Raw genomic sequence first — 19,754 nt, forward strand, 5'->3', positions numbered from 1 at the left:
CCTGACCACAGCCCAGATCTCCTGACCATGAGTTCATATTCCTTTCTGAAGTGTACATGTTCAAAAACTATTATCTAAAATACAAAGAGGTAACTGTATCTCCCAAAGGCCCCACCTCCTAATACCATCACCCTTAGGGGTTAGGATTCAACACATGAATTTGGGAGAGGGAGGGCACACTCCAACTATAGAACAGTCCTTTGCAATCTTCTCGCTAGGCTTGTTAACATTCTTCATATGTGAATCTCCTTATTACCATAAAAGAATTTCAAAGAAATCCAGACTTACAGACACAGATAAAAATGCAGAGTAGTACAAGAAGTTGCTTATATTAAAATAGAGGAAAAAAAAAAAGCATGGCAGTGAGATAAATTGCTGTTATCCTTAGAGTGGCTGAGAAAGGTGAAGTTATCTCTTGATAAAAATTCACCCTGAAGTTACTGGGTTCTTTCCAGGAATGCTTATTAAGTTGGAAATGTTTAATATCAAAATAGACCCTTAAGGACACCCAAAAGTAGGCTAAAACCCATGATTTTCTTTCTCACCCATCTAGTGCTCCTCAGGTTTCAAACTGGGAAAACTCATCAGCAAAGACTCCTTGCCACAGAAGGTGACCAAAGAGTACAAAGCTGTCTGGCTCTTAACCACTCCACCATCCCACTTCTCATTGTGCTGTGTAAGTAAGCACACACAAACACACCCACACACAATGTGACTTTCACATGCCAGTCACCGCGGTAAGGACTTTGGCATGGTATTTCACTGTGTCACCATTGTAAGTGAGGCATAATTTCATTATTTTTGTTTCTATTTTTTCTGGCAAAATTTTCCTAATTTCAGAAATACAAATTTGAGATCTATTAAACTCTCTCTCATCTCTCATCTCATAAATGAGATGGGTTCTATAACTGGGTAGGTAATTAGGCTTTTTTAAAGAGTTAAAGAGGACACTGCCCACAAGAATAAAAATCGATGAGAGTAAAGACCTGACAAAGAAGAAACTTGTACGTCCAAAGTCCATAGATGAGAGTAATTCAAGACCCTAGAATAATGAGGCCATGGAGGCAGTTTCCAACAAGATTTAGGAATAAATAGCTCTGCAAAAGGCTTTTCCATAAACTTCAGAGAAAATAAATCTATAAATAATTTCATTTTCATGCTTGAAAGTGTAAGTATTTGGAAGTACAAGGTTGCCGAATTTCTATTAAAAATCAGATATAGATAACCTCAGATGATGAGTGATCGTAAAACACAGCTTTGCAGTTCTGAACCATGATTGAAAATAATCATTGTTCTCTCCCTTTCTCTCTCTCTCTCTCTCTCTCACACACACACACACACACACACACACACACACTTGCACACTAACACACAAAATGTAGTTTGCATTTTTATCCTATTTTCCAATATTCATAGGGTAATCACTGGTCACATTCCCGCATCACCCTGTTTTGTGCTTTCGTTCTATTCTATTTTTTTTTAAGTTGATTTATTTATGAGAGATAGAGACAACATGAGTGGAGCAGGAGCAGGGGGAGGGGCAGAGAGAGAGGGAGAAGGAGGCCCCAGGCTCTGAGCTGTCAGCACAGAGCCCAACGTGGGGCTCGAACCCAAGAACTGTGAAATCATGACCTGAGCCGAAGTCGGACACTTAACCGACTGAGCCACCCAGGCGCCCCTAATTTCTTTTCTTTAAATAAAAGTCACAAAAGTTACATTAGGGTATTATTTGGACACACAAAGAGCAATCTTTAAAATGTCTACACAGACTTTGAGAAATGCTAAACTATGTACCACCTTTTGAGAAACCAATCCCTTCCTACTATGTGAGTTGCCTTCCTCCTACATGCAAGGCATTTAGGAGAGTTCATGGCTCATAGTAAATGCTCTGCAAGCATTTGTTGCTATTGTTGTTGTTTTTTATCTTCCCCAGCACCTCCTCCTCCTACTCCTCCTCTTCCTCTAAAACTTGCCTCACTGCAATCTTCAATAATGGACTCTTGCAGCCATCACCCTGCCTCTTCCTTGGCCACAGATGGTTGAACCAGGAGTGGAAACCTGACTCGAGCCACTCAGATTTCCTCTCCCAGGAATTTATTTGGTGATTCCACATTGTCTCTGTTAGCATCAAGCTGAGTGGATAGATAGGGGTCTGGGAAGGCCATTTTACAATATGTGCACAAGTATTTCAACCTGCTAAGTGAGAGGAAAATGAAGGAGCTGAGAGAGAAAGAGAACAGAAATATCTTGTGGACCCATAGGAGGGGAGACAAAGAGAGTTAGAATGCTGTGAATTGGAATGACTTTCCATTTCTGGTTCCAGCTCTTTGTGAGCTGTGACTTCACTTCTTTCACTAGGTTGGTGTTACTTTCAACATGTTTCCATTGTTGCTTAAATTAATATGAATGGATTTTGATAAATGACAAAAGTGATTGCTGATTATAACAAGAATACACTCCAAAATAAAAGGTGGCTAAGAAAATTTGAGGAGAAGCCACAAGACCCACATTCTAACTCACTTATTTTAGGAGAAAACACAAAAGTAATTTTAGATTGAAGTTGTTCTTATAATGTTCTTGATAGGAATGATTCTACTTTGAGAGCCATTGAGTATACTCTAGTAGTTTGAGCTTTAGATCTGTATACTTTCTTAATGGCTTTCTGGAACATTTTTGGGGGGTAAGCAGTGCTACTGTAATGCACAAAATTGTATCTTGGTGTACTGAAAGGATTAAAGGGCTTCTTTTATTAACCGACTTTCTACTACGAAATGACTGGGGTGCTGGTCAAAAGAGAGAATTCTAACAAAGACTGCAAATACCTGATACTGTTGATGCAACCATGGGAAGTATTAATATAAATTTTAAAGCAATAAGTTCTTCAGGGAAGCATATATAAACTGGGGAAAAAATAAAATATCTTCTGCTTCTTCTAGAGTTACTAACAGTTTTTGGTGTCAATACTGGTAATTACAAACAAACCACGTGAGCCTGTCCCCAAGCATGCCCATCACAGGTATCCTGTTTCCTTGGATTTTATCCCATCACAGGTATCCCATTTCCTTGGATTTTATTTGTCTTACAAGTCATCATTTGCGTACACGGAGCTCTTCTCAACAAATATGCATGAATCCAAAATGGACTAAGTGCTATATTTTCCTCAGCTTTTGTTAAATGCCATTGTCTGACTCACAAATCCTTAGTCTGGTGTAGCTGAATTCCCTGTCTCTTGTAAGAATTCTTCTTATGAATGGTTTGGGATTTGAAGTGTGAAAACATATACTTGTGCTATGGCTATAAATGGTGAGACTGATGTTTATTATGAATTTACAATAAAAATATTTTCCCATTGCACGTGCATGCACACGCGCACACACACACACACACACACACACAGCATCTTGGTTTACATGCAATTCTTCCATGCTGAGGGCCAGGCTGTAGAAGTTCTTCTTTCCACCTCACCCTAAATAAAGATCTCCTAGCCTCCCTTTCTTCTACACATGTGCACCTGCTCTGACAGTCCACCACCACCTCCTATGCTTCTCCAACATCCCCTTCCTGTAGCCTCTACCCCCAACCTCTGGGATTCCCTGGTCAGCCCTTCATCCAGGCCTGCTGAAGACCTCTTCCCAAACTGTGGAAACTGGATCAGTGACCTGATGAAGGGTCTCCGCTCATACTTCTGTGTATTCAGGAAAGGAGAGAGGAAAGAGAAGTTACAGATATCTCAAGTTAGAATTCTGAATGTATCTTCCAGTGGAAGCAATAATAGAAATAACATTACATGTGTAACATAATTGGTATTATTCTTCGGGTTTCTTTCATTCATTTACTTATGCACCAAAATGTTTTTTTGTTATCTACTATATTTCAGGTACCACTTATGAGTCCAGGGAAATGTCCATAGCAAATAGATAAAATTATGGGTTTTTTATGGATTGGTCTTAATACATAAACATGATGAATAACATTGATCCTATAAGAAACTGTGCACTGAGTTCATAATAATCTCACAGAATGCAACCATCCCATCAGTCAGCTGAAGAATTCCTATATATATCTATATCTATACATGTATAAATACTAATTTCTTAGTCAAAATCTTAAAAGCCTATTTATTCATTCATAGACACATAGCTAAATAAATATGCACGCTTAGTCTCCATTTACTATACCATAGAAACTGGTTTCCAGACCTCGAATCACTGAAAGTGATTTCTTCTCATTATTCCCCAAAATATCACATCAAATTTCTAACATATATTTTAAGTCTAAAATAAAGTTCCAAATCCAAAACATTGTTTAGGTTTCCTCCTGGATAAAGCATAGTTGCTAAGGATGTATGCTTTGGAATCAGACAGACCTACTTCCAAATCTTAGTACTTTTGTCACTCTGTGCAAGTTACGAAACTCTTAGCCCTTAAATTTCAGAATTGTAATGAGGATAATGGTACATGTCATATAAGATTAACATGAGTATTAAATGAAATTAAGCAGTGTATACATTAAGCCCACCATGCCTAGTACAAGGTAAGTACTCAAAAACTTATACTTATTAATATGAAATGGCTATACTTCATCTATCTCATGAGCCAAAGAATTAGTTGAAGAATTCGAAAAGAATTAGCTGACTTCAAAGCCCTTGAGAAACAATAGGCTACCGTGTCCTCTTCTGATGAGAGTATATTTAGAAGGTGAAAGTACAACAAATCACATTTTGTAGACAGGTGTTCAATTATATTTTTCTTTCTATCTTTGTTTCTTTTGCTTTTATCATGCCCCATGGTACGTGTTCAAATATTCCCATCTACCATGCTAAGGAGGCAACTATAGCAATTCCATTAATACAAATACATCAGCCTGGAAAGTCATATGAACACTCCAACCAAACTCCAAAGGAGCAACTGAAGGTGATTTTTTAAAATTACATCTCTGAATCCATCTGACCAAACCTAGGGGGCAGAAATGGATCAAATGATGTATGAACGGGCAGGTAACCGTTACCCATAAATAATTTCCTTTCAAGACTTAGAAATGACATTGATTGAGAAATGACATGCTATTTCTCACATGAGCTATTAGCTAGACGTCTCTTTAACATTCCTTTTTTCCGCCTATCTCCCCAGGGGAGCATTTTAATATACAATGCTAGTCTGGAATGGGCATTTGTTCAGAAGGAGAAATACAGTTACAAGTAGCTCTTCCTGAACAGCTTCTCCGGTGAGGAAACAGCTCATATGCCTTTGTCCCAGGCATCCATCCTTCAATTAGGATGCATCCTCCAGTTAGCAGAGAATTAAAATCATCCTTTTCCCAGTAATAAAAGTCCTTCTAATCCCAAGTGGGAGGCACAGGGGGAAAGGGGGGTTAATTAAAAGTTAAAAGCCTCAGGCAGAAAGTAAGTCCACATGACCACATCGTTGAGAACTATGCCATCTAATTTTTTTTTATGTTTATTTATTTTTGAGAGAGAAAGTCAGTGTGAGCAGGGGAGAGGCAGAGAGAGAGGGAGACGCAGAATCCAAAGCAGGCTCCACGGTCAGCACAGAGCCTGATGCAAGGCTTGAACTCACAGACTGTGAGATCATGACCTAAGCCAAAGTCGGAAGTTCAACTGAATGAGCCACCCAGGTGCCCCGACAAGTATGCCATCTAATCAAGCCATGCAGGTGCTGGAGGTGAGGATTCACCCAAAGAAGGAAACATTGGCTTACGTGGGAAAACTTTCAGATAATAAATAGATAATTCAATTTTTTTCTGTTTTCTGGCCTTAAGTATGAAATGTAGAGCTGCTTCTTCACTAGAACCTAAAGAATTCATTATCCTTGGGCTGTGACTCTCACACGTGTAATTTTCTTTCCTTATTTGCATCTATTCAACCAGATGTTCAGGCCTTCTAGTGCTACTTTGGAAATAAGAATGAAAACAGGACCCCTGGGTGGCTCAGTCGGTTAAACGTCCAACTTTGGCCCAGGTCATGATCTCACGGTTTGGGAGTTCAAGGCCCACATGAGGCTTTCTGCTGTCAGCACAGAGCCCACTTTGGAGCCTATGACTCTCTCTCTGCCCCTCCCCTGTGCTTTCACATGCTCTCTCTCTCCCTCTCTCTTAAAAATAAATAAACATTTAAGAATTAAAACATACAAGGCTAATAATAATCAAGGGGTAGACATAAAATAAATATAACTGTTTTATCTTGCCCTCATTGTTTTTTTACATCTTGTTTTGAAGAATCCAAGTCCACGTATGTATCTTTGCAAATGCTGTGCATAGATCAGTAAACTTTATATTGAAAATACATTGAAATGGTCTCTATATATCTATCTGTCTCTCTCATTAGACTATAAGTTCCTAGTTACAGAATCTATGACTTCTACGTCTTTGTAGTATGGCATAGGATAGTGTCTTGGAAATTTTGCCTCAGTTTTTAACCTGTTTACATTTAGATAAGACCTAACATGAAACAAACGTAGCCAAATTCAAGGATGAGTTTGAGTAGGCATTATTTGAAATGAAGGCAGTTTGTGTCTGTCAAATACTAAAGAGAACTTCTAGCTCTGAAACCGGAAATATTTGTATGAACTTTTGACCTTTAAAAATATATTCTTTTACAAAAACAAAGACGGCATTGCAAATTAGTGAGGAAAAGATAGACATTTCTAAATGACATTGGAATAAAGGATAGCCATGTGGAAAAAGAAATTTCATTTCGCCCTAACACCACAAACATCTGAGATCTGAAATACAAAAAATTAAAGTAAGGAAATTATACAATAGAAAAATAAAATCAGGATAAGTTTCTTTACAACTTGGGAGTTGGGAAAATATACCTTATTCACAACTTAGAAACAATAAAAGAAAAAATAAGTTTGACTACACTAAAATAAAAAAAATTTTATAAGAAAAAATATCATAAATAAAAAGGACAAACTAAAAAAAGATATTTATAACTTATAGACATAGTGGTGATATTTTTATAACATGAAGATATCCTAAAATTTGAGGCAAAAAACTCTACAACAAATAGAAACAACCAATGTGAACGAACAATATACAGAAGAAGGAAACATATGACAAGATGCTCAACACCATCCATACGTTAAAATTTTATTAAGATCTCACTTCCAATTGGCAAAAATGCAATATGTTGGCAATGTATTATTTTATTTTAATGAAACAACCCCATGACAGGTGAGAATACAAATAGAGGTAACAACAATAAAGGATGATTCAACAGTAACTAAAAGAAATACTTATACACTCAATTTTTGACTCAGCAACTCCACCTCTAAGTATCCATCAAAAAATGGCAGAATTATGAAATATTTTATGTACAAAGTTATTCATTGCAAAAAAATTTTTTTAAACCAGAAACAAATGCTCATCTGTACAGACTGGTTAAATAAATTATGGTAAATTAAATAGTGTGCAATCAGGCCACCTGGGTGGCCAAGTAGGTTAAATGTCCGACTTCAGCTCAGGTCATGATCTCGAGGTTCCCAGGTTCAAGCCCCATGTCAGGCTCTGTACTGACAGCTCAGAGCCTGGAACCTGCTTCAGATTCTGTGTCTCCCTCTCTCTCTGCCCCTCCCCAGCTCATTCTCTCTCTCTCTCTCTTCCTCAAAAATAATAAAAACATTAAAAATTTTTAAAAATATACGGTACAATCATAAAAAGGACTGAAGAAGATTGCTATACATATGAAATGATATGAAATGATCTCCAAGATATATTAAGTGGAAAAAGAAAAATGCAGAATAGCATATATAGCATACTATTTTTTGTATAAGAAAAGAATTTGGTTTATTTAGCAAATTACATTTGTGAAAAGTACATTAGTACATTTTTTGTACTAAACCTGTACGAATTACAACTTTTTACAAAAAAATTAGTAGCTATAGAAAAAGAGAAGGAACAGAACAGAATAGATTGGAATGGAAGCAAGAGCCCTAAAATATGAAAACTAAAAGAAAAAATAAATTTAATTGTATATCAAGTTAAAGACATAAGCGCGTGCGCGCGCGCACACACACACACACACACACACACACAATTCTTTTTTCACATAGCATTTTAACTTTCAATACTTAATGGAATAGAATATATTTCATGGACAAATACAGTTCAAAAAAATCTTATTGGTAGTTTGTTTGTTGGTAATATTATTGGTAATTTTATTTTGACATTATCTGTATATACACACAAATATATAATTAAATTTAATATTATTATATAGTAAAATACTCCATGTAAGAGAAACACAATATAAGCACATAATCAAAAACTTGACTCAAATATTTTAATGTTAATCCTGAATTTGAAATATCATAATAAATTCATGATTTTTTCTCCTTTGAAAAAATTCAAGTGCCCTAGCTCTGCCCACTGAAGAGGCTGGAATTAATGACCACCAAATGGCACTGAGCACAGCTAACACCCATTGAGCATATCTAGCATTATGGTTTCCAAACGCCATTTCCTTCTAAAAGTACTCAGACACCAAAAATCATAAAATACCTAGGAATAAACCAAACCAAAGAGGTAAAAGATCTGTATGCTGAAAACTATAGAAAGCTTATAAAAGACATTGAAGAAGACACAAAGAAATGGAAAAACATTCCATGCTCACGGACTGGAAGAACAAACATTGTTAAATAGTACCCAAAGCAATCTACACATTCAATGCAATCCCTATCAAAATAATAGCAGTATTCTTCACAGAGGTAGAACAAACAATTTTAAAATTTGTATGGAACCAGAGAAAAGAATCTGCATAGCCAAAATAATGTTGAAAAAGAAAACCAAACCTGGAGGCATCACAATTCCAGATTTCAAGCTGTATTACTAAGCTGTAATCATCAAGACAGTATGGTACTGGCACAAAAACAGACACATAGATCAGTGGAACAGAATAGAGAACCCAGAAGTGACCCAACAGATGTATGGCCAACTAATCTTTGACAAAGCAGTAAAGAATATCCAATGGAAAAAAGACAGTCTCTTCAGTAAATGGTGTTGGGAAAACTGGACAACAACACGCAGAAGAATGAACCTGGACCACTTTCTTACACCATACACCATTAATAAACTCAAAATGGATGAAAGACCTAAATGTAAGACAGGAAACCACCAAAATCCTAGAGGAGGAAACAGGCAACAACCTCTTTGACCTCAGGCACAGCAACTTCTTACAAGATATGTCTCCAGAGGCAAGAGAAACAAAAGCAAAAATGAACTATTGGGACTTCATCAAGATAAAAATCTTCTGCACAGTGAAGGAAATAATCAGCAAAACTAAAAGGCAACTGATGGAATGGGAGAAGATATCTGCAAATGACATCAGATAAAGGGTTAGTTTCCAAAATCTATAAAGAACTTATGAAACTCAACACCCAAAAAACAAATAATCCAGTGAAGAAATAAGCAGAAGACATGTTTTCCAAATAAGGTATCCAGATGGCTAACAGACACAGGAAAGGATGCTCATCACTCATCATCAGGGAAATACAAATCAAAACCACAATGAGATACCACCTCACACCTGTCAGAATGGCTAAAATTAACAACTCAAGGAAACAACAGATGTTGGCAAGGATGTGGAGGGATTTTTGCACTGCTAGTGGGAATGCAAACTGATGCAGCCACGCTGGAAAACAGTATGGAGATTCCTCAAAAAATTAAAAATAGAACTACCCTACAACACAGCAATTGCACTACTAGGTATTTATCCAAAGGACACAAAAATGCAAATTCCATGGGTCACATTCACCCCGATGTTTATAGCAGCAGTATCAACAATAGTCAAACTATGGAAAGAGCCCAAATGTCCATCGACTGACAAATGGGTAAAGAAGATGTGGCGTATATATATATACAATAGAATATTACTGAGGAATCAAAAAGAATGAAATCTTGCCATTTGTAACAACATGGATGGAACTAGAACACATTATGTTAAAGGAAATAAGCCAGAGGAAGATAAATATCATATGATTTCGCTGATATGTGGAATTTAAGAAACAAAACAGATGAACATAAGGGAAGTGAAGGAAAAGTAAGGTAAAAACAGAGAAGGAGGCAAACCATAATAGATTCTTAAATACAGAGAATAAACCGAGGGTTGCTGAAGATGTATTGGGTGGGGGATGGGTTAAATGGTTAATGGGAATTAAGGAGAGTACTTGTTGGGATGAACACTAGGTGTTATATGTAACTAATGAATCACCAAATTCTACTCCTGAAACTGTATATATATTAAACACTATATATTAACTAACTTGGATTTAAATAAAATTTTAAAAATTAAATAATAAAAAGTAAAAAGACTCAGGGACTTCTGAAAAATATCTGATTCTCAATGTGGATCTGGAAATTTACAAGATGAACATTCTGCTTTGTCAAGGAGTAAGGAAATTGTCAAAGTCGAAGGGTCATTTCCAAAGGTCACAGAAGCCAGTATGAAGGAGTGCCTATTGGCCAAACTTGAAATGACTGGAGTGTCAAGTATAATGAATGTAATTGTTTAAGGCATTTAATATAGATGTATTTTAAATGGGTAAATAATAATAAAAAAGGAAGAAAGCAAAAAAAAATCTAATACACAGCATTTAAAAAATCTTTACTTCAAAAAATGTCAATTAAAAGGATGGAATTAAGTGTCCATCTTGCCTTTACTCTATTAAGTATATTTCAGAGATCCAAAATTATTCTTCTTTATGCAAGAAGGTTCTTTACCTAATGGTGGGGATGAAATTATAGGATTGTGATATAGAAATTACAGATTTCTCAAAAACACATTTTATAACCTGAAATGAAATAATTGATTCAAACCTCATCAATAGATAAAATCATTGGATGACAGGGATATTTACAATGGAGGGAGGGACCAGGCTGCCACCATCCAAAATCCCCTGATCATTCACTCTTTGCATCACAAAAATGTAGGTGATCCATTCACCGTAATGTGTTGTGACATAAGACACATTATGCCATCTATAAGAAATTCTTAACAAAAAGTGTGAGGGAATTACAATAAGGGAATAGGACATTCTTGCCTTAACTGGGGTGGACACCAAAAGCATTACCAGTAGCCATCACCCAGAAATTTACATACCACACACATTCCACAGTCAAAGTTTTTTGAAAAGAACTGAAAATACCCTCCCTGATAACTGTCAGCTCTAGGACAGGTAGCTGTCTCTGAGATCTGCAGTCAAGCAGAAGGAAGGAAATAATAAAGAGAAAAGTACAAATCAATGAAATATGAAACAAAATACAATAGAAAAAAATCAATGAAACCAACAGTCAGAATGATACAGAAAAAAAGAGCAAAGACACAAATTACCAATGTCAGTAGTGAAAAAGGACACTTCAATAGAAATCTGAAAAGACATTACAAAAATAATAAGGGAGTAGCAAGCGTTTGCATTATTTGAAAAGCGAAGAACTATAATTGTTTGTATGATACTTTTACAAATACAGTTAGGAGGGGATGTAGATGGAATGGGATTAATTGCTTCTGGCTTGTCTGAAGACTAAGGACCTCCCAAGAAATCTTCAAGGTGCAAGACTTTTTCTTTCTTCAGAAAAAGAAATAGGAATCCCATAGAAATATACAAAATGAGGCAAATCAAGATGTAAAAACAGCTTTTTCATGCCAAAGACAAAATATTAATAACACCTCAAAGTGAGCCCATAGCTGGACTTGAAGAAGTACTCCTGGAAAAATACTACTAAAAAGAGCACACAATGAAAAAGGGGGAAATCCCAACTTTTTCCAGGAATGTGATAAGGTTTTTCCATTGAGTATGAAATACATTCTTTTATATATATATATACCACATCTTATTTTTTTTTAATTTTTTTTAAATATGAAATTTATTGTCAGATTGGTTTCCATACAACACCCAGTGCTCATCCCAACAGGTGCCCTCCTCAGTGCCCATCACCCGCCCTCCCCTCCCACCCATCCCCCATCAACCCTCAGTTTGTTCTCAGTTTTTAAGAGTCTCTTATGTTTTGGCTCCCTCCCTCTCTAACCTCTTTTTTTTTCTTCCCCTCCCCCATGGGTTTCTGTTAAGTTTCTCAGGATCCACATAAGAGTGAAAACATATGGTATCTGTCTTTCTCTCTGACTTATTTCACTTAGCATAACACTCTCCAGCTCCATCCATGTTGCTACAAAGGGCCATATTTCATTCTTTCTCATTGCCACATAGTATTCCACTATGTATATAAACCACAATTTCTTTATCCATTCATCAGTTGATGGACATTTAGACTCTTTCCATAATTTGGCTATTGTTGGAAGTGCTATTATGAACATTGGGGTACAAGTGCCCCTATGCATCAGCACTCCTGGATCCCTTGGGTAAATTCCTGGCAGTGCTACTGCTGGGTCATAGGGTAGGTCTATTTTTAATTTTTTGAGGAACCTCCACACTGTTTTCCAGAGTGGCTGCACCAGTTTGCATTCCCACCAACAGTGCAAGAGGGTTCCCGTTTCTCCACATCCTCGCCAGCATCTATAGTCTCCTGATTTGTTCATTTTGGCCACTCTGACTGGCGTGAGGTGATATCTGAGTGTGGTTTTGATTTGTATTTCCCTGATGAGGAGCGACGTTGAGCATCTTTTCATGTGCCTGTTGGCCATCTGGATGTCTTCTGTGAAATACATTCTAAGGAAACGTATTGATATGCCATTTATACCAGGGAATATTAATAAATTATATTATAAATTCTCTCAATTTGAGAGGAACTCCTATTATGATTGGTTTATAAAGACTAATTACGCTCTTATTTAAACTAGCCTAGGGAAGCAAACTCCAAGAAAGGAAAGTAAAAATGCTTTTGAAATGCTGGCCCTTTAAGAACTTGAAAAAGTTGAAATTCGTGAGGAAAGAAAGAAAGAAAAAGAACAAGTTCACCTGAATCATATTAATGGATTTAGTTGCTACATTATAAGATAAAGAGAAAATAAATGCCGGTTTAATCAACCTATCAAAAAGTTTGTCTTTTTTTTTTTAAGTAGAACTTTAGTTCTTTTGAGTGAAGTTTAAATATTGGTCATGTAAATACAGAAAAATTCCATAAGGATAAGTTTGGGTAATATTCCTAAACAAAGCAAATCCTGCTAAGGTGCTAGTGTGTGACAGTTCTCAGTTACCTACTTCCCAGTTTTCTCTATAACTGAATGACTAAAAGTTGCTTAGTTTTTTTTTAAGTTGAAGCTACTATAGATGATATGGTAGTTGCAAAGAGATACTGGTATGGTATGGTAGGTGTGTTTTACATGTTTCTCAAGGTAACCAAGGCAATTTTATTAGGATGGCAAATTCAGTGAGGGTAGCAATTGTCCTGGACCTGCTGATGAGGCTAATATTTTTTTTAATATTAAACACCTAAGTAATTTTATGCCTATTTGTGCATGTTTAAATACATGCATATATAAATGCATACATTAGAAAACAAAGAAAGCTTAAAAATCATAGTTCAGAAAAAGATTGATCTTTGAGTATAATTTTTGTGTTTTTTATGCTCTTAAACCATTTTTTAAATTGTTATTTCTGTTTCCAATTGTGGTAAAATACATAGAATTTAAGTCATTTTTAACATGAAAGTTCTTTGTTTCTGAAAAGCCTGTGGTTTCAAATATCTGTTATACTTGCTATTATATTTACTTTAAATATTTTAAATATTTTGCCTTTTCTAAACCAAGTAATAGTTTCCTAACTTTAGGCATCTGTGATTGAGGCTATATCGATGCAATGACCAGTTTCCTCTGACAAATCTCTTTAAAACTGTCTTTCCCAAGTGTAGGCCCAAATTCAGAATGCTAAAATTCTTAACATACCTTTTTCACTCAAACAATCCTTGGTGCTCCTCAGATAGGCCACTGAGTTTACTACTTTACCTTATAAAGGATGGATACTGGATATAATTGAAATATTATTTCTACATATATTAACAATCTCAATCACCATGAAAGCTAACTAATATAAATGGCCCAGAGACCCTCTCTTGGCATCTAGAATCAGAAAATTCCTTTTCCTTTCTTAAGTAGACCTTACAACAACTCTCGAATTCAGGCACCCCATTTATAAAAACCCTTCTCATTAAAGGTAGAAGAAAAAAACTGTGCTTTGTGATGCTTATCTCCCAAACTGGAACCTTGTCATAAACCCATTGTTTTCCTTGGCATTTTTCTTGATCTTGTGTGTTGACTCATCATGTTTACAAGTGGGAAGGCAGCAGCTCCACTTGTTAAAGTCTCCGTAGAAGGTATTCTGGCCTCGCCTGTCCCACTCTGACTCTCTAATAGAGTACAGGCCTCATTACTCCAAACTAGCACCCAGCACTTCCGAGCCAGCCTGACTACCACCAAAAAATCTACTTTTTCTGTTTCTCATATAATTGTCAACTGCTGACCCAATCTAAATCCAGCCACATTACTACTTTCACTTCCTGGTAGAGACGACTTCCATGACCATTTAACAGTTTTCCAATACTCTGTTATACACTTGTAAGTCGCTTAGAGAGTTGATCTTAAAAATTCTCACCACTGTAGAACCAAACTAAAATGGAGTCACTAATGTCAAGGACAAAATAGAAGTGGTCAGCACAGGTGCATGAAGGAAATGTAACCTAACCTAACACGAATTTATAGCTCTTCCCAGAAAGCAGCAGAGGATACCAGCTCGTCCCCGAACATCACATCTGTTCATGCCATCTCTGGACTTTCTTGTTCCCCTGACTCACCTACCCTGATTCAAATAGGGGAAAAAACCCACTAGACAACCAATTAGCTGCAAAATAATGTCCTCACTGACCCCATAAAAATCCCTTTGTGAACAACTCAGGGTTTACTGCTCCCGTAGCCTTGAGTTTTGCAGCTCGCTGGTGGAAAGTCTTGCAAGAAACACCTTTCTTCGTTTTATTCAGTATGCAGAGTTTGGTTTTTGACACCACAAAAAAGAAATAGTAATCATGTGATGTGATAGAAGTGTTAGCTAACACTGTGGTGGTAATCATTTTGCAATATATAATTATATCGAATCAACATATTGTACATCTTAAATTTACACAATGTTGCATGTCAATTATATATGAATAAAGCTGGAGGGAAAAAAGAATTTAAATTAATAGCTGTTCATAATGCTCCATCTTGATTCAACTCATGTTCTCTTAAAAACCCTGATACATTATTTGTTGATGGCACATATCTTAAAAATAATCAATGTATATTTTGTGCTGGGCAGTGTTTATAGAAGCTACCTCATTTAAAGCTTTAAGTTAACAGCTCTGTTGATAATAGATAAGACTTAGAAGTCATTCATGATTGCAACTTTGTTGGGTCCCCAGAAGCACATTCATTTGTGTAGAATATTTATTAGAGTGTACACTTGCCACACGAAGCACCCACAATGACAAAGGCAAATTGATCCAGACTTTTCAAAAATATTGGAGGGGGGTATTTCCCGAGAGATGTGACAGGTGACCAAATCTTGCCTTTCCTGTAATTATGTTCACCCAGCAAAAATGATAAAAGTATGGTACGACTCCCCTCAAGGCCAGTTTGAGCATTTACAAGATTTCATTTAGTTGCCCCAAAAACAAAGCTTTCATTAAGTTTTAGAAATATATATATACATGTATATGTATATATATATATATTTTTTAATTTTCTGGTGAAATTGAAGCTTTCTTTGCTAAAAGTCTAACATTCTAATTTTTGAGGGGGAAAACTTACCCCCCCCCTTAACAGGTGAAATGCTTAAGAAGTTATACAAGATTCTTCTTTTACTTTTTTAAAATGTTTCTTTATTTATTTTGAGAGAGAGCACACATGCACGTAAGTGGGGCAGGGCACAGGGAGAGGGAGAGAGAATCCCAAGCAGGCTCCACGCTTAGCGTGAAGTCTGATGTGGGGCTCGATCTCACAACTGAGAGATCATGACCTGGGCCAAAATCAAGAGTTGGGTCCTTAACCAACTGAGCCACGAAGGCACTCCCAATACTCTTCCTTCAAAACAAAACTCATTGGCGGCAACGGGACTCAGCTTTGGCCTCCTGCCACTTCCTCTCAGCTCCATTGATACCATCACCATAGTCCCAGCTGGTAGTGCACTGATTGGAACGGCTGTCATGAGCAGAACTTAGTTTTGAACATGAATAACCATGGCTTTGTGGTGTGTACTTTTAATAGAAAAGTCTCCAAAGTTGGTAATTTCTTGACCAATGGGCAAAGGCAACCAACGTGGTTGATGCTCACTCCAGGCTGAAGAAGTGCAGGCCGATCAGACTGTTTGTGATGGCTGGTTAAGCTGTTGATGACTTCATTGAAAAATTAGTACCATTGTTAGACGCTGGTGACATCATCATTGATGGAGGAACTTCTGGATACAGGGACACCACAGTGTTGAGACCTCAAGGCCAAGAGAATCTTGTTTGTGGAGAGTAGAGTTAATGGTGGAGAGGAAGGGGCCCAGGATGGCCAAGAGGGACAAAAAAGGCTGGCCACACATCATTTTGTGACTGGGTGGGAGATGAAGGAGCAGGACACTTTGTGCAGATGGTGCACAGTGGAATAGAGAACGGGGAAATGCAAACTCATCCATAAGGCTTACCGCTTGATGAAAGATGTTCCAGGCATGGAGCACAATGAGATGGCAAAGGCATTTGAGGAATGGAATAAGACAGAGCTAGGATTGAAATCACAGCCAATATTCTTAAGTTCCAAGACAGCAATAGCAAACACCTGCTGCTGACGATCAAGGACAATGAGAGGCAGAAGGGCACAGGAAAGTGGACCACCATCTCAGCCTTGGAGTACCATGGTCCTGTCACCCTCCTTGCAGAAGCAATTTTTTTTTTCAACGTTTATTTATTTTTGGGACAGAGAGAGACAGAGCATGAATGGGGGAGGGGCAGAGAGAGAGGGAGTCACAGAATCGGAAACAGGCTCCAGGCTCTGAGCCATCAGCCCAGAGCCCGACGCGGGGCTCGAACTCCCAGACCGCGAGATCGTGACCTGGCTGAAGTCGGACGCTTAACCGACTGCGCCACCCAGGCGCCCCCAGAAGCAATTTTTCTTGATGTTTATCATCTCTGAAGGATGAGAGGATTTAAGTTAGCAAAAAGCTGAAGGGTTCCCCAAAGATCCAGTTTGAAGGTGGTAAGAAATCATTCCTGGAGGACATTCAGAAGGCCCTCTATGCTTCCACGATCATCTTATGTGCACAAGGCTTCATGCTGCTAAGACAAGCAGCCATGGAATTTGGCTGCACCCTCAACTATGGTGGTGTCACCCTGACATGGAGGGGGTCTGCACCATTAGGAGTGTATTCCTAGGAAAGATAAAAGATGCATTTGATCAAAACCCATAACTTCAGAATCTACTACTAGATGACTTTTTTAACTCAGCTGTTAAAAACTACCAGGACTCCTGGCAGCAGGCAGTCAGCACTGGTGTCCAGGCAGGTATTCCCGTGCCCTGCTTCACCACTGCCCTTTCCTTCTATGATGGGTACAGACACAAGATGCCACCTGCCAACCTTATCCAGGCCCAGTGGGGTTACTTTGGGGCTCACACTTATGAACTCTTAGCCAAACCTGGGCAGTTTAATCACACTAATTGGACAAGCCATGGTGGCATTATGGCATCATCTTCATACAGTGCCCAATCAGACTGGTTACCCGCCACAATGTCACAGACTGGGACATTCCACTTACCACACAGCTCTGCTCACACAGCCCTCTGCCCTATTTTCTGATCAGACCTCTTAAAATAAATTCTCATAAGAGACTCTTGAAGGAGCCAATCTGAGTTTACTTGTAACATAGATCTGTGAGAACCACTTTGCCTTCTGCCCTTGCTTCTTAAGACCAACCAGGAGCTGAGGCACTTGGGTGGCTCAGTCGGTTGAGTGTCTGACTTTGGCTCAGGTCATGATCTCATGGTTCATGAGTTCAAGCCCTGTGTTTGGCTGTGTATTGACAGCTCAGAGCCTGGAGCCTGCTTCAGATTCTGTGTCTCCCTCTGTCTCTGCCCCTCCCCATTCGTGTTCTGTCTCTGTCTCTCAAGTATAAATAAATGTTAAATTTTTTTTTATTTATATTAAAAAAAAAAAAGACCAACCAGGAGTTGACCGTGTGCGAGGTAATGTGAATCAGCTCCGGGAAACAGTTTTCCAAGTATCCCCTGTGGTTAGGGAGTCAGTGGCAGTTTCACTTGATAGAAGCACACATTGATGGGCACAGTTTCTGTGGAATTTGCTCAAATTGAAGCAGAATTCCTTTGTTTCCCTACTTAATAAAAGATCCATTGTAAAAAACAAAAACAAAAACAAAAACAGACACTCATTGGCCTATTAGCATAAAAGCTCTGAGGAGGTAAAAAGAATTAATAATATTTTTAAGTTTTTTACATTTTTATTCTTAAAAAATCCATAGTTACAGGAAAGTCCCAAGAACAGTTAACCCCTATGTGCCCTTCATCTGTATTCACTAATTGTTAACATTCCCACATTTGCTTTATATCTCTCTCCTTTCTCTGTCTTTATATATATTATATATATTCATAAAAATAATAAAATGATTATTATTACTAATGCTAAACCATTTAAAAGTTGATTACAGATATTATGACCTTTATTTTTATGTTTTTAATTTTTGACCCTATATTTTTAAATACTCTTATGTTTCTCTTTTAGGAATAGGCATATTTTCTTACAAAACCTCATTCCAGTGATCAAATTCAGAAAAATCAATATTGGTTTGGTGTCATAATATAATATACTACTCATCTCCTATACATCATTCTTGATCTAGAATCCATTCCGGAATCACCAGTTGCAATCACTGATTGTCACGTCTCTTTACTTTATCTGTCACAGTTTCTCATGTGTCTTTACCTTTATGAGATTGATATTTTTTAAGCATACAAGCAAGTTGTTTTATGGACTCTCCATCAGTATGGGCTTTTTGATGTTTTGTTATAATTAATTTTTAGATGTTTGGCAGGAGAACCAAGTAACTAATGCTGTTTGTAGTGTACCACAGCTAGAGACACATGATGGTCATTTATCACTATTGCTAGTGATGTTAACTTCAATTGCTTGGCTCAGTTGGCTTCCACAAGATTTCAAGGTTCCATCATCAATATTTCCTTTGTAATTAATAAGTAATCTGTGAGGAAATACTCTAAGACAGTTTAATTATCTCTTCCTCATCAAACTTTCACCTAGTCATTTCAGCATTTAATGATTATTGCCTAAGTCAGTGATCATTATGGCACTTGCAGAATGATGATTTTTTTCCAACTCTATCTTTCCTCCTACATGTATTATATAATATTTCATGATAAAGAAGAGCTTTTCCTTTTCTCCCATGTATTTATTTATCATAAATACATAATTAATTATTATTTGATTTAATGTGTTCTTTTTTTGAAAGAGAGAGAGCACACACAAATGGGGATGGGACAGAGGGAGAGGGAGAGAGAGAATCTTAAGTAGGTTCCATGGCAGCGCAGAGCCCAATGCAAGACTCAGTCTCACGATTGTGAGAGTTAAAATCAAGAGTTGCTTGGGGCGCCTGGGTGGCTCAGTCCGTTGAGCATCCGACCTCGGCTCAGGTCATGATCTCACAGTCTGTGAGTTCGAGCCCCGCATCGGGCTCCGTGCTGATAGCTCAGAGCCTGGATCCCATTTCAGATTCTGTGTCTCCCTCTCTCTCTGACCCTCCCCCGTTCA

The 19,754-nt window shown here is 37.5% G+C and overlaps 1 pseudogene; it reads left to right on the forward strand.

Moving 5' to 3' along the window:
* Positions 1 to 4,519: 4,519 nt before the first annotated feature.
* Positions 4,520 to 17,827, forward strand: LOC122495976 (annotated as a pseudogene).
* The last annotated feature ends 1,927 nt before the right edge of the window (positions 17,828 to 19,754 follow it).

The sequence above is a fragment of the Prionailurus bengalensis genome, chromosome F2 (assembly GCF_016509475.1).
Source record: "Prionailurus bengalensis isolate Pbe53 chromosome F2, Fcat_Pben_1.1_paternal_pri, whole genome shotgun sequence".
NCBI classification, from domain to species: Eukaryota; Metazoa; Chordata; class Mammalia; order Carnivora; family Felidae; genus Prionailurus; species Prionailurus bengalensis.